The sequence below is a fragment of the Hemiscyllium ocellatum genome, chromosome 6 (genome assembly GCF_020745735.1).
Source record: "Hemiscyllium ocellatum isolate sHemOce1 chromosome 6, sHemOce1.pat.X.cur, whole genome shotgun sequence".
Lineage (NCBI taxonomy): Eukaryota > Metazoa > Chordata > Chondrichthyes > Orectolobiformes > Hemiscylliidae > Hemiscyllium > Hemiscyllium ocellatum.
In genome coordinates this window covers 121,977,469-121,994,089 of record NC_083406.1, presented here as the reverse complement: position 1 = coordinate 121,994,089, position 16,621 = coordinate 121,977,469, and positions in this window count along the sequence as shown.

The window sequence follows — 16,621 nt, the reverse complement described above, 5'->3', positions numbered from 1 at the left end:
CATGACGTCCCCGCTCCTGTACTCAAAGGTCTGAGCAATGAAGGCTAGCGTGCTAAATGCCTTTTAACCACCCTGTCTACCTGTGATGCAACTCCCAAAGAGTTATGTTCAGGTAGTTCTTCAAGAATGCGATGGTTGCGTTCTTCTGCAATCCTGTGTTATAGAATAATCACGCTTCAGAAGTAGTGCTTAAATGTTGGCAATGTAATCGCGTTACTGCCAACACACGTTTTAAAAGTTCGCGCTGTAGAAATAGTCTCCCCAATTTGTCAATCGCGTTAGGGCAAATTGGCGTTAATGAAACACACATTACAGCAGAATGTCCTGCATCTGAACCCCTAGGTCTCTCTGTTCGACCACACTAACCAGGGCCCTGGAGTTGAATTTGCTTTGGACTGAGTGGCAATGTTCAATGTGCTGTTTGGATTTTTTACGCTGTCTCTGTCATGGAGTTCAAGGTAAAGACCCACAATCTTTATGTCTCCTGGCCTTCAATGGAAGTGAATCTCCTTTCAAACATATCCTTCCATGGGGTGTGGGTGTTGCTGGCAAGGCTGGCATTTGTTGTCTGTCCCTAATTGCACCTTGAACTGAGTGGCTCACATGGCCATTCCGGAGGATAGGTGAGAGCCAACCCCTTTGCTGTGGGTCTGGAGTCACGTTTTGGTCAGACCACATAAGGATGGCAGATTTTGTCCAATAATAGTTACCATGATCACGATCACTGAGGTGAGTTTTAATTCCAAATGTTTTTATTCATTGATTTAAATTCAACCAGCTGCCATGGTGGGGTTTAAATTTAAAGCATATACCTAGGCCTCTGGATTAATGATCCAAACAATATTCCCTCTACACCACCATCTGCCCCAAACTGGCGTTTTATGTTCCTTGTAGCTGCTTGTCATTGTTTGGAATGCAGTTTCAGATCTTGGACTGGAGGATCTGAGCTACAGGGAGAGGCTGAACAGGCTGGGCCTGTTTTCCCTGGAGCATCAAAGGCTGAGGGGTGACCTTATCAAGGTTTATAAAATCATGAGGGGAATAGATAGGTTAATAGTCAAGGTCTTTTCCCCAGAGGGTAGGGGAATCCCGAACTGGAGGGCATCGGTTTAGGGTGAAAGGGGAAAGATTCAAAATGGACCAAAGGGGCAACATTTTCACACAGAGGGTGGTGTGTGTATGGAACGAACAGCCAGAGGAAGTGGGGAAGGCTGGTACATTTACAGCATTTACAAGGCATCCAGATGGGTATATGAATAGGAAGGATTTGGAGGGATATGGGCCGGGTTCTGGGAGGTGGGACTAGACTAGGTTGGGATATCCGGTCGGCATGGACGAGGTGGACTGAAGGGTCTGTTTCTATGCTGTACATCTGTATGATGCTGACGAACACTACAACTGAGAACCTTATTTCCTTTACCCACTGGTTCTGTGCACCTCTGCATTATCAACTGCACTCTATGTTCTGTGCGGATATGTCATAGAACTGGATGGTCTCAAAATGCAATTCAAAACAAAACTGCATTGGACAACCTTTCAACCCAAACACTCTCCCAGTGAAGTGAAGAGCATTTATTTTCATTCACTCATGGGACATGGGCATCAGTAACAGGCCCAGCGTTTATTGCCTATCCCTAGTTGCCTCTTGGGTAGGTGGGGGTGAGCTGCCTTCTTGAACCGCTGCAGTCTATGTGCCGTGGGAAGACCCACAATGACCGTGTACTTTGTCCTGCTCTTTGCCATGTTGGACCTTAGCTGAAAATGTGTTGCTGAAAAAGTGCAGCAGGTCAGGCAGCATCCAGGGAACAGGAGATTCGACGTTTCGGGCATAAGCCCTTCTCCTGTTCCCTGGGTGCTGCCTGACCTGCTGCGCTTTTCCAGCAACACATTTTCAGCTCTGATCTCCAGCATCTGCAGTCCTCACTTTCTCCATGTTGGATCTTAGGCCTGTTTTCCTCAAACCTGTCGTTGTGGCCTCCCCACGTTCTCAGTCCTCTTCCTCCTTTAGCTGAGAACAAACGCCCAAATGTTCTCTGACAACCACAAGTAAAGATTCCATATCCCACCTATGCACAGACTCTAACAAAGTGCCTGGGATACAGGGGAATGAGGCAAACATTGGCTCAGTGACAGGAAACAAAGGGTAGCTGCAAATGGAATGCAGTTTCCAGTGGAGTTCTCACTGGGTCAGGATTGGGACCCTCGCTGTGTACGGTATCGGTTAATAATTTAGAATTTATTGTGGGAGACACGATTGGGAAGCTTGCAGATGGTCCAAATCCCAGCAGGACCTCCAATCGTGATGGAGGGGGAGCTGTCAATAGCAGGAAGATGGGGGCTTCATAGGCTTGTCCTCACCAATCTGCCAGCTGCAGATACATCTGTCCATGACATTTCGGTAACAGTGACCACCGCACAATCCTCACGGAGCAAAGTCTCACCTTCAGCTTGAGAATACCCTCCATCGTGTTGTGTGGCACTGTCACCGCGATAAATGGGACACAGGGAATGAAGTACAAAGGCACCGGGAGCACTGTTACTCACCAAAAGAGAAAATGCTGGAAAATCTCAGCAGGTCTGGCAACATCTGTAAAGAGAGAAAAAAACTGACATTTCGAGTCAAACCGACCCTTTGAAACATCAGCTCTTTTCTCTCCTTCCAGATGCTGCAAGACCTGCTGAGATTTTCCAGCATTTTCTCTTTTGTTTCAGATTCCAGCATCCGCAGTAATTTGCTTTTATTTTAGCACTGCTGCTCAGTTTACAGATGACACAAGGATAGGTGGAGGGACGGATAGTGGGGAGGAAGTGGGGAGGCTGCAGAAGGACTTGGACAGGCCGGGAGAGTGGGAAAGGAAGTGGCAGATGGAATACAATGTGGGAAAGGGAGGGGTTACGCCGTTTGGTAGGAAGAATAGAGGCACAGACTATTTTCTAAACACTGAAAGGCTTCAGAAATCAGAAGCACAAAGGGACTTGGGAGTCCCAGTTCCGGATTCTCTGAAGGTGAACATGCAGGTTTAGGTGGCAGCTCGGAGGGCAGATGCAATGTAAGCATTCATTTCAAGAGGGATGGAATACAAGAGCAGAGCTGTACTGCTGAGGCTGGATAAGGCTCTGGTCAGACCACATTCAGAATCTTGTGAGCAGTTTTGGGCCCCGTATCTAGGGAAGGATGTGCTGGTCTTGGAGGGGGTCCACAGGAGGTCTACAAGAATGATCGCAGGGATGAAGGGATTGTCATATGAGGAACGGGTGAGGACCCTGGGTCTGTACTCAATGGAGTTTAGAAGGATGAGGGGTGATCTCACGGAAACTTCCAGAATACTGAGAGGCCTGGATAGAGAGGATGTGGAGAAGATGTTTCCATCAGGAGGAGAGAGTAGGACCCGAGGGCCCAGCCTCAGGGTGAAGGGATGACCCTTTAGAACTGAGATGAGGAGGGGTTTCTTCAGCCAGAGGGTGGGGAATCTGTGGGACTCATTACCACAGGGGACTGTGGGGACCAAGTCATTGAGTGTGTTTAAGACAGAGATAGATAGGTTCCTGATTAGTAAGGGGGTCAAGGGTCACAGGGTGAAAGGGGTTGAGAAACATATCAGCCATGATGGAATGGCAGACTAGACTCAATGGGCTGACTGGCCTAATTCTGCCCCAGTATTTTATGGTCTTTTGATCAGATTTTGAACAGATCTAGCAACTGAAGACTGGGCATCCATGAGGTGCTGTGGGCCATCACCAGCAGCAGAACTGTACTCCAGCACAATCTGTAACCCCATGGTCCGGCATATCCCCCACTCAACCATTACCATCAGGCCAGGGGATCAACCCTGGTTCAGTGGAGAGTGTAGGAGGGTATGGCAGGGGCAGCACTAGGTACACCTGAAAATCTGGTGAAGCTACAAAACAGGACTACTTGTCAAACAGTATAAAGCAGCAAGTGACAGACAGAGCTCAGTGATCCCACAGACAACGGGTCAGACCCAAGCTCTGCAGTCCTGCCACATCCAGTCGGGAAAGATGGTGGACAGTTAAACAACTCACTGGAGGAGGAGGCTCCACAAATATTCCCAACCCTCAGTGATGGAGGAGCCCAGCACCTCAGGGCAAAGTAAAAGGCTGAAGCTTTCACAGCAATCTTCAGCCAGAAATGCCGAGTGGATGATCCATCTCAGTCTCCCCCAGTGGTCTTCACAGATACCAGTCCCCAGACAATTTGATTCACTCCATGTGAGATTAAAAAATAATTAGAAGCATTATATACTGCAAAGACTATGGGCCCTGTCAACATTCTGGCAATAGTACTGAAGACTTGGCAAGTCTAACCAAGCTGTTCCAGTCCAGTTACAACACTGGCATCTACCAGACAATGACCATCGTTGGCCATTGACCATCAGGGTACAGTTGGTGGTAGTTTGATGGTCACCTTCAATGAGATGTTCTTTGAAATTATTTGTTCATTGAATTTAAATTTCGGCAGGGGCCATGGTCAGGTTTGAAGCCGTGACCCAGAGCATTAGCCTGGGTATCCGCATGACCAGTCTGTGGATATTTCGATCATAAATGTTGGATTCCTTTGGAAACATATGGAATAATCTGGGTAGATTCATTGCCCCATTATCCACCATCTTGGTATGAGTTGATATCATGGATACCAAGTGGGAAAGTTGGCCTCATGATGTCTTGGGCAGAAGAGAGGCTTGGTCTTTAGGGACATAGATTTCTTACAGATGTATTTCCTGACTAGTTCCATTGTTTTTTAGTCACTTGTGGTACACGGGTGTCACTTGCTGGGCTCAGTATTTATCACCCGTCCCTAATTGCCCCTTGAGAATGTGGGGTGAGCTGCCTTTTTGAACCACTGCAGTCCATGTGCTGTGGGTTGACCCACAATGCCCTTAAGGAGGGAATTCCAGGATTTTGACCCAGCAACAGGGAAGGAACGATGATATATTCCCAAGTCAGGATGGTGAGTGGCTTGGAGGGGAACTTTTGGGAGGTGGTGCTTCCATGTATCTGCTGCCCTTATCCTGGTCGTGGGTTTGGAAGGTGCTGCCTGAGGATCTTTGGTGAATATCTGCAGCGCATCTTGTAGATAGTACACACTGCTGCTACTGAGCGTCGGTGGGGGAAGGGAGGGGATGTTTGTGGCTGTGGGGCCAATCAAACAGGGGCTGCTTTGTCCTGGATGGTGTCAAACTTCTTGAGTGTTGTTGGAGCTGCCCCCATCCAGGGGCAAGTGGGGAGTATTCCATCACCCGCTGGACTTGGGCCTTGTAGATGGTGGGACTGGGTTTGGGGAGTCAGGAGATACATCTCACATTGATCTCAAATAATGAGATATCAGACTTAAGAGGGAACACTTGTTCCTGCTTTAACAACTTGTTGTTACGATAACCAACAATCAGTGATGCACTAGTTAGCTCGTCCCAGGAACAGTCCTGATTGGTGGAGTTTATTGCAGAAGGGTGTTTGTAAGTCAGTTAAACTACTAATTCTCTGACACTCTGTAGGGATTCTATGATTAGCAGAGACAGAACAGAGTGTACGATTTAATAGGTACTTTTTTAAAAAATGGGCAGCATGGTGGCTCAGCGATTGGTGCTGCTGCCTCACAGCGCCAGCGTCCCAGGTTTGATTCCAATCTTGGGTGACTGTCTGTGTGGAGTTTGCACATTCTCCCCCGTGTCTGCATGGGCTTCCTCCCACAATCCAAAGATGTGCAGGTCAGGTGAATTGGCCATGGGAAATTGCTCAGGGATGTGTGGTTAAGTGTATTAGTCAGGGTAAATGTAGGATAATAGGTAGAGGAATGGGTGTCAGTGGGATACTTTTCGGAGAGATCATTGTGGATGGTTGGGCTGAACAGTTTGTTTCCACATTGTAGGGATTCTATGACAACAATCACCACATCACCATCATCTCTGTCCCCTCCTTCTTCACCCTAATTCCATTCTCCCTCTTGGGGATTGAATGGAATTTATTGTCATGTGTACCGAGGCACAGTGAAAAGCTTTGTCTTGTGAGCAACACAGACAGATCACAGAGTTAAGGAGCATCGATAGTAAATAATAGGTAAACAGCGGCAAAAACAAAAACACAGGGATAGGCGAATGTTAAGAGTTTGTGAGTCCATTCAGTATTCTAACAACAGGAGGGGAGAAACTGTTTCAAAACCGGCTGGTGGTTCCTCTTTATTCCTCCTCTTCATTATTTCCTTCCTTTGTTCCCTCTATCCCCTCCCCTCTTAGAGCGTTCGAGTCATAGAGATGTACAGCATGGAAACAGACCCTTCAGTCCAACCTGTCCATGCCGACCAGATATCCCAACCCAATCTAGTCCCACCTGCCAGCACCCGCCCATATCCCTCCAAACCCTTCCTATTCATATACCCATCCAAATGCCTTTAAATGCCGTAATTGTACCAGCCTCCACCACATCCTCTGGCAGCTCATTCCATACACGTACCACCCTCTGCGTGAAAAAGTTGCTCCATAGGTCTCTTTTATATCTTTCCCCTCTCACCCTAAACCTATGCCCTCTAGTTCTGGACTCCCCAACTCCAGGGAAAAGACCTTGTCTATTTATCCTATCCATGCCCCTCATAATTTTATAAACCTCTATCAGGTCACCCCTCAGCCTCTGACGCTCCAGGGAAAACAACCCCAGCCTGTTCAGCCTCTCCCCATAGCTCAAATCTCCAACCCTGGCAACATCCTTGTAAATCTTTTCTGAACCCTTTCAAGTTTCACAACATCTTTCCAATAGGAAGGAGACCAGAATCGCACACAATATTCCAACAGTGGCCTAACCAATGTCCTGTACAGCCGCAACATGACCTTCCAACTCCTGTACTCAATACTCTGATCAATAAAAAAAAGCATACCAAACGCCTTCTTCACTATCCTATCTACCTGCGACTTCACTTTCAAGGAGCTATGAACCTGCATTCCAAGGTCTCTTTGTTCAGCAACACTCCCTAGGACCTTACCATTAAGTCCTGCTCTGATTTGCTTTTCAAATGCAGCACCCCACATTTATCTGAATTAAACTCCATCTGCCACTTCTCAGCCCATTGGCCCATCTGGTCCAGATCCTGTTGTAATCTGAGGTAACCCTCTTCGCTGTCCACTACACCTCCAATTTTGGCGTCATCTGCAAACTTACTAACTCTTCCTCCTAATCGAATATCTCAGCAAGGGGCCCAGCAATCACTTCTCTCGCTTCCCACAGAGTTCTCGGGTACACCTGATCAGGTCCTTGGGATTTATCACTTTTATGCGTTTCAAGACATCCAGCACTTCCTCCTCTGTAATCTGGAGATTTTGCAAGATGTCACCATCTATTTCCCTACAGTCTATATCTTCCATATCCTCTTCCACAGTAAATACTGATGCAAAATACTCATTTAGTATCTCCCCCATTTTCTGCGGCTCCACACAAAGGCCGCCTTGCTGATCTTTGAGGGGCCCTATTCTCTCCCTAGTTACCCTTTGTCCTTAACATATTTGTAAAAACCCTTTGGATTCTCCTTAATTCTATTTGCCAAAGCTATCTCATGCCCCCTTTTTGCCCTCCTGATTTCCCTCTTAAGTATACTCCTACTGCCTTTATACTCTTCTAAGGATTCACTCGATCTATCCTGTCTATACCTGACATATGCTTCCTTCTTTTTCTTAACCAAACCCTCAATTTCTTTAGTCATCCAGCATTCCCTATACCTACCAGCCTTTCCTTTCACCCTGACAGGAATATACTTTCTCTGGATTCTCGTTATCTCATTTCTGAAGGCTTCCCATTTTCCAAACATCCCTTTACCTGCGAACATTTGATCCCAATCAGCTTTCGAAAGTTCTTGCCTAATACTGTCAAAATTGGCCTTGCTCCAATTTAGAACTTCAACTTTTAGATCTGCTCTATCCCTTTCCATCACTATTTTAAAACTAATAGAATTATGGTCGCTGGTCCCAAAGTGCTTCCCCACTGACACCTCAGTCACCTGCCCTGCCTTATTTCCCAAGAGTAGGTCAAGTTTTACACCTTCTCTAGTAGGTACATTCACATACTGAATCAGAAAATTGTCTTGTACAGTAATCCCTCCCGTCCCCGTGGAGGATATGTTCCAAGACCCACCGCTGAGGTCTGAAATGATCAGGAACAATCCCATTAATTTCAATGGGAAATTTATGTCCCCGGGAGATCCCAGGTCCCGTTCTGGAACATTCCATATAATTTGTTTGAAACAGCGGAAAACGCTTCCACGGATGCATCAGTTGCCCTGTACACATTGAACAAATTCCTCTCCATCTAAACCTTTAACACTACGGCAGTCCCAGTCTATGTTTTGAAAGTTAAAATTCCCTGCCATAACAACTTTATTATTCTTTCAGATAGCTGAGATCTCCTTACAAGTTTGTTTCTCAATTTCCCTCTGACTGTTGGGGGGTCTATAATACAATCCCAATAAGATGATCATCCCTTTCGTATTTCTCAGTTCCACCCAAATAACTTCCCTGGATGTATTTCTGGGAATATCCTCCCTCAGCACAGCTGTAATGCTATCCCTTATCAAAAATGTCACTCCCCCTCCTCTCTTGCCTTCCTTTCTATCCTTCCTGTAGCATTTGTATCCTGGAACATTAAGCTGCCATTCCTGCCCATCCCTGAGCCATGTTTCTGTAATTGCTCTGATGTCCCAGTCCCATGTTCCTAACCATGCCCTGAGTTCATCTGCCTTCCCTGTTGGGCCCCTTGCATTGAAATAAATGCAGTTTAATTTATTAGTCCTACCTTGTCCCTGCCTGCCCTGACTGTTGACTCGCTTCTTTTCTCAACTGTACCAGTCTCAGATTGATCTCTTTCCTCACTATCTCCCTGGGTCCCACCCCCCCACCTTACTAGTTTAAATCCTCTTGAGCAGCTCCAGCAAATCTCCCTGCCTGTACATTAGTCCCCTTCTAATTCAGGTGCAATCCGTCCTTCTTGTACAGATCAATTCTACCCCAAAGGAAATTCCAATGATTCAAAAATGTGAATCCTTCTCCCATACACCAGCTCCTCAGCCATGCATTCATCCGCTCTATCCTCCTATTCATGCCCTCACTAGCTCGTAGCACCAGGAGTAATCCACATATTACTACCCTCGAGGACCTCCTTTTTAAATTCCTGCCTAACTCTCTATATTCTCCCTTAAGAATCTCAACCTTTTCCCTTCTTATGTCATTCGTTCCAAAGTGTGCAATGACCTCTTGCTGATCCCTCTCCCCTTTGAGAACATTCTGCACCCTCTCTGAGACATCCTTGATCCTGGCACCAGAGAGGTAACACACCATTCTGATTTTTTGCTGCTGGTCACAGAAACGTCTGTCTGTCCCTCTGACTAGAGAGTCCCCTATCACAATCGATTGCTTGGAACCCAACGTACCCCTTGTTGCATTAGAACCAGTCTCATTACCAGACACTTGGCTGTTCATGCTACATTGCTGCAAATGTGTTGCTGGTCAAAGCACAGCAGGTTAGGCAGCATCTCAGGAATAGAGAATTCGACGTTTCGAGCATAAGCCCTTCATCAGGAATAAGAGAGAGAGAGCCAAGCCGGCTGAGATAAAAGGTAGGGAGGAGGGACTAGGGGGAGGGGCGATGGAGGTGGGATAGGTGGAAGGAGGTCAAGGTGAGGGTGATAGGCCGGAGTGGGGTGGGGGCGGAGAGGTCAGTAAGGAGGTTGCAGGTTAGGAGGGCGGTGCTGAGTTGAGGGAACCGACTGAGACAAGGTGGGGGGAGGGGAAATGAGGAAGCTGGAGAAATCTGAATTCATACCTTGTGGTTGGAGGGTTCCCAGGCGGAAGATGAGGCGCTCCTCCTCCAGCCGTCGTGTAGTTGTGTTCTGCCGGTGGAGGAGTCCAAGGACCTGCATGTCCTCGGTGGAGTGGGAGGGGGAGTTAAAGTGTTGAGCCACGGGGTGATTGGGTTGGTTGGTTCGGGCGGCCCAGAGGTGTTCTCTGAAGCGTTCCGCAAGTAAGCGGCCTGTCTCACCAATATAGAGGAGGCCACATCGGGTGCAGCGGATGCAATAGATGATGTGTGTGGAGGTACAGGTGAACTTGTGGCGGATATGGAAGGATCCCTTGGGGCCTTGGAGGGAAGTGAGTGTGGAGGTGTGGGCGCAAGTTTTACATTTCCTGCGGTTGCAGGGGAAGGTGCCGGGGGTGGAGGTTGGGTTGGTGGGGGGTGTGGATCTGACAAGGGAGTCACGAAGGGAGTGGTCCTTGCGGAACGCTGATAGGGGAGGGGAGGGAAATATATCCTTGGTGGTGGGGTCCGTTTGGAGGTGGCGGAAATGGCGGCGGATAATACGTTGTATGCGCAGGTTGGTGGGGTGGTAGGTGAGAACCAGTGGGGTTCTGTCTTGGTGGCGGTTGGAGGAGCGGGGCTCAAGGGCGGAGGAGCGGGAAGTGGAGGAGATGCGGTGGAGGGCATCGTCGATCACGTCTGGGGGGAATCTGCGGTCCTTGAAGAAGGAGGCCATCTGGGTTGTGCGGTGTTGGAATTGGTCCTCCTGGGAGCAGATGCGGCGGAGACGAAGGAATTGGGAATATGGGATGGCGTTTTTACAGGGGGCAGGGTGGGAGGAGGTGTAGTCCAGGTAGCTGTGGGAGTCAGTCGGTTTATAATAGATGTCTGTGTTGAGTCGGTCGCCCGAGATAGAAATGGAAAGGTCTAGGAAGGGGAGGGAGGAGTCTGAGACAGTCCAGGTGAATTTCAGGTCGGGATGGAAGGTGTTAGTAAAGTTGATGAACTGTTCAACCTCCTCGTGGGAGCACGAGGCAGCGCCGATACAGTCATCGATGTAGCGGAGGAAAAGGTGGGGGGTGGTGCCAGTGTAGTTGCGGAAGATGGACTGTTCCACATATCCTACGAAGAGGCAGGCATCATGCTACATTCCCATGAGAATCCATCACCCCCTACATTTTCCAAGACAACATACCTGTTTGAAATGGGGATAGCCACAGAAGACCCCTGCACTAGCTGCCTACCTCTCTTACCCTTCCTGGAGCTAACCCCTCTACCTGACTGTGTCTGCGGTTTTTCTCCCTTCCTATAACTGCCATCCATCACAACCCCTAGCTCTTGTAAGTTCCTCATTGCCTCTAAGTGCCACTCCCACCGATCCAGGCGATCTGATTGGATTTGCAACCAAAGACACTTTCTGCGGACATAATCATCAGTAACATGGAAACTCTCCCTAAACTCCCATATCCAACAGGAAGAGCCAGGAAGTGGGGTGGCACAGTGGCTGGGTAGAATGATGGCTCAGTGGTTAGCACTGTTTCCCTCATAGTACCAGGAACCTGAGTTCAATTCCCGCCTTGGGCTACTGTGTGTGGAGTTTGCATATTCACCCTGTGTCTGTGTGGGTTTCCTCTGGGTGCTGTGGTTTCCTCCCTCAATCCAAAAATGTGCAGATCGTGCTAAATTGCTCATAGTTTAGGGCCATTAGTCAGAGGGAAATAGGTCTGGGTGGGTTACTCTTCGGAGGGTCAGTATGGACTTGTTGGGCCAAAGGGCCTGTTTCCACAATGTAGGGAATCTGATCTAATCATATCACTGTATTAAAGGCCATCTTTACTCCTTCATAATCTGCAGACCCAGAAAATAGCATGGTCTTATTGCTCTATAAAACACTGCTCCAGGCTAACTTAGTACTTACGGTTTACATTTTAAAAATTTAATCAAGAGACAGATCTCTTTCCACTGCTTTCTTTTCCCCTCACCCTGTCTCTTCTTCACTTCCTTTCCTCCGTCTGTCTGTCTGTCTCTCTCCCCTTCTTTCTCCCTCTCCCTTTCCCTTTCCAGCCCTGAGCCTAAGGGCAATGATGTTGAACGCCAGACTGTGGTCTCCTGCGTAAGGACATGCCATGGGAGTCCTGGCAGTGCCCACGTCTTGCCCTCACTCCCACGGCCATTCCCATGTTGGGAACATTATTGCGCATCACATATACTCATAGAGTCACACAGCACGGAAACACATTCTTTGCTCCAACCAGTCCATGCCAACCAATTAAAAAAAAACAAAACAACTGCGGACACTGGAAATCAAAATCAGAAACAGAAATTGCTGGAAAAGCTCAGCAGGTCTGGCAGCATCTGTGGAGAGAAATCAGAGCTAATGTTTCGGGTCCAGTCACCTTTCCTCAGAGCTCCATGACAACCATAATCCCAAACTAAACTAGTCCCACCTGCCAGCGTTTGGTCCATATCCCTCCAAATATTTCCAATTAATGTACATATTGGAATGTTTTTTAAATGTAACTGCACCCACAACCATCACTTCCTCAGGAATGTACTCCACACACGAACCCCACTGTGTAAAAAGTTTGCGAAGGTCATGTTGTGACTGTACAGGACATTGGTTAGGCCACTGTTGGAATATTGCGTGCAATTCTGGTCTCCTTCCTATTGGAAAGATGTTGCAAAACTTGAAAGGTGTCAGAAAAGATTTACAAGGACGTTGCCAGGGTTGGAGGATCTGGGCTACAGGGAGAGGCTGAACAGGCTGGGGCTGTTTTCCCTGGAGCGTAGGAGGCTGAGGGGTGACCTTATAGAGGCTTATAAAATCATGAGGGGCATGGATAGGGCAAATAGACAAAGTCTTTTCCCTGGGGTCAGGGAGTCCAGAACTAGAGGGGCATAGGTTTAGGGGAAAGATATAAAAGAGACCCAAGGGGCAACTTTTTCACACATAGGATGGTACGTGTATGGAATGAGCTACCAGAGGATGTGGTGGAGGCTGGTACAGTTACAACATTTAAGAGGCATCTGGATGGGTATATGAATAGGAAGGGTTTGGAGGGATATGGGCCGGGTGCTGGCAGGTGGGACTTGATTGGGTTGAGATATCTGGTCGGCATGGACGGGTTGGACCGAAGGGTTTGTTTCCGTGCTGTACATCTCTATGACTCTATGACTCTATGCTTTTTTAAATCTTTTTCCTCTTACCTTAAAAATGTGTCCCCTAGTCTTGAAATCCCCCACCCTAGGGAAAAGTCCCTTGCAAGTCACCTTATCTATACTCCTCGTTAGTTTATAAACATCTATAAGGTCACCTAGAGAAAGAGATGCTGGAGATCAGAGTCGAGAATGTGGTGCTGGAACATCACAGCAGGTCAGGCAGCATCCGAGGAGCAGGAGAACCAACGTTTCGGGCAAAAACCCTTCATCAGGAATGAGGCTTATGGGTCAAGGGGGTAGTGGGATAAATGGGAGGGGGTGGAACTGGGGGGAATGGTAGCTGGGAATGTGATAGGTGGATGAAGGTGAGGGTGAAGGTGATAGGTCATGGGGGGTGGAGTAGATAGATGGGAAAGGTGATGGACAGGTCAAGAGGGTAGTGTAGAGTTGACTGCCTGTCCTCCCTATCCAATCCACCTTGAAGGCAAGTGTGCTAAATGCCTTCTTAACTGTCCTGTCTATATGTGACACTGAGGGAAAAGACACAGGGTTCACGCTCACAGCCTCCCCAGATCCTTGTTCAAAAGTATTCTATCTTCCCGTCAAACATACCTTGCAAAAAACTCTGATCGGTTGATTCTGTGTAAAAGCATTGTCTTGATCATTCCTGATAAGTGAAGATGTTATATGGTGCTGAGTAAGTGCTGTTAGTGGGAATGAATGATGCCAATTATTACTAAGCAAACAGAGATAAGGTACTAGTGGGAAACCTTGGCTGATTTACAGGTAATACTGCTCAGCTCATCATCTCTCCTTCGGTCACAGCAAAGCACAACTAGCTGGGAAGGTGCACATTTCCATTGCAGGATTGTTCCTGTGCAGGTGGAGGCCATTCAGTCCACTGTGTCTGTACAAGCGTGCAAAAGTGCAGGTCACTTCATCTCATTGCCCCACCATTACCCATAACCCCGCCTCCCCCCACACTCTCAGACAGTACGCTCCAGACCCTAACCCCTCACTGGGTGAAATCATATTTCTTCAAGTCCCTTTAGCTTCTATTACTCGTTATTTTTAAACCTGTGCTTTCTTGTCCTCAATCCTTTCACAATGGGGGCAGCTTCTCCCTCTGTACTCTGCTCAAACCTCTCAATCAACTCTCCTTTTCACCGTCTCTTCTCCACCGTCTCTTTGTGGGCGGCACGGTGGCACATGTGGGCGGCACGGTGGCACAGTGGTTAGCACTGCTGCCTCACAGCGCCAGGGACCTGGGTTCAATTCCCACCTCAGGCGACTGACTGTGTGGAGTTTGCACGTTCTCCCCGTGTCTGCGTGGGTTTCCTCCGGGTGCTCCGGTTTCCTCCCACAGTCCAAAAGATGTGCGGGTCAGCTGAATTGGCCATGCTAAATTGCCTGTGGTGTTAGGTGTAGGGGTATGGGTGGGTTGCGCTTCGGCGGGTCGGTGTGGACTTGTTGGGCCGAAGGGCCTGTTTCCACACTGTAAGTAATCTAATCTAAGTAATCTAATCTAAAAAAAAAGAAGCCAGTCCCAGCTTCTCCAATCTATCTTCATCCTTAAATTTTCTCACCTGTGGAACTGCTCTCATACACTCTCACTCTCTCCAATGCCAGACGTTGTGCTGTAAGTGTAACACACAGACTGTGTTGTAACTGAGGTCTAACAGATGCTTTCTACATCCTCAGTGTCATCTCCTTGCCATCAATGAAACCCAGGATATGACATTCTTAATGAACTTCTCCCACAGCCTGTGCTGCCACTATTATAGTTTTGTATACACATCGTCGATAAAGAGTGGTGCTGGAAAAGCACAGCAGGTCAGGCAGCATCTGAGCAATAGGAGTCAATGTTTCTGGCATAGCCCCTCATCAGGACTGACTCGCTGTGCTTTTCGAGCACCACACTTTATCTGACTGTGATGTCTCCAGTATCTGTAATCCTCACTGTCTCCTTTGTACACACATAGCTCACATCTCCCCCTGCTCCTACAGCCTCTTTAATGTTGCAGCCTTTGTATTATCGTGTCTCTCCATGCTCTTTTCCCAAAATGCTATCACTTCAGGCTTCTCTGCCTAGACCCTTACCTGCCACCTGTCTGCCCACTTCACCCACTCCAGTGTCCCCCCCCTGAGGTTAAGTTTCTGTTTGCGACACTTCCAGGTTTCGCATCATTTGGAAATTGTGTTCTGTGCATCCAAACATTGTTTTGCACGCTGCATTCACAAATCCTGCCCATTCCCCCACCCCTCCTGGGGGCTGAGGGCACGGGAATCTCTAAACTCCTCAGTGTCAGGTTGAGGGTGACTTGATGAGTTATTCCTGTTTTGGAGAAATGGAACACAGTGAGAGACTGAATAAAATTACTTTATTTTATTCTTTTAAACAGTTTAAACAGTTCTGTAAGGACTTGGCAAATCAAGGAAAAACAAACATTGGAATTTTACATTCCCTCTAATTGCAAAATCCAAAGGCATTTCTTACTCATGCAGGTTTGAACGGATATACAGTGAGGGAACAAGAGGGTCTGATAACTGAAAGGACCCCCCATTACACTTTGGCAGAAAAAACCTTAGACGGTGGTCTTTCCCCATCAAGCCTTGGCAGCAGTTGCCCAAGCTTTAGTGTGTCCCTTAGCACATAGAGCTGGGTTATAGTCCAACAGGTTTAATTGGAAGCACACTAGCTTTCAGAATCAGGTGGTTGTGGACACAACCACCTGATGAAGGAGCGTCGCTCCGAAAACTAGTGTGCTTCCAATTAAGCCTGTTGGACTATAACCTGTAGCCTTTATTCCTGATGAAGGGCTTTTGCCCGAAACGTCGATTTCGCTGCTCATTGGATGCTGCCTGAACTGCTGTGCTCTTCCAGCACCACTGATCCAGAATCTGGTTTCCAGCATCTGCAGGCATTGTTTTTACCTACCTGATTTTTAACTTTGTACACCCCAGTCCAACACCAACATCTCCAAATCACATAGATCTGGACCTTAGAATGCATCAGTCTGCAACACTTGTCAGGGTCAACCTTTTACTCTGGAAGACCAAAATCTGTGGGCAGACCAGTGAGTGTCTTTCACCAAGTTGATGGTCCTCAAAGTACAGTTAATGTCAGTCTCTGTGTGCGTCCCAGGAACAGCCCATACAGCATAGAGTCCTGCATCATGGAGCTGCTGTGGGCTGAATCTCACTGACTCATTCAGTGACTAAAGAATGAAATGAAACCTTATTGTTTTTGGGAGACAGTCTAGACACTAACATGAATGGGCCCTGAGCTGGACGTAAGTATAGCATTGTCCACACTTCCAGGAGGTCGGGAAGTTGGTTCTCATGATGAACAACTGTTGCTATGTTCAGGGTGTGCAGCTGACGAAAGGGAGAATTTCTGCAGTACGGTTTGAAAGGTTTGCTCCTCAGATGTTTTTGTGTAATCATTGACCACACAGCCAGATAGTGTTTGACATGTCAGGCAGAAGTGCAGAACTGACATTTGATCAGAGTTTTTGGTTCCACATTCCACTCAGCAGTGCATTGCCAGCTCTCTGCTCAGTCTAGTCACACTGCCCTTGGGTAACGCATCAGGGCTTCCTCTCAACAAAAGGAAACGTATGCATCAACGCCTCTAGAGGAAGAGAATTGTAACGTGGTGGAGACATGTGAA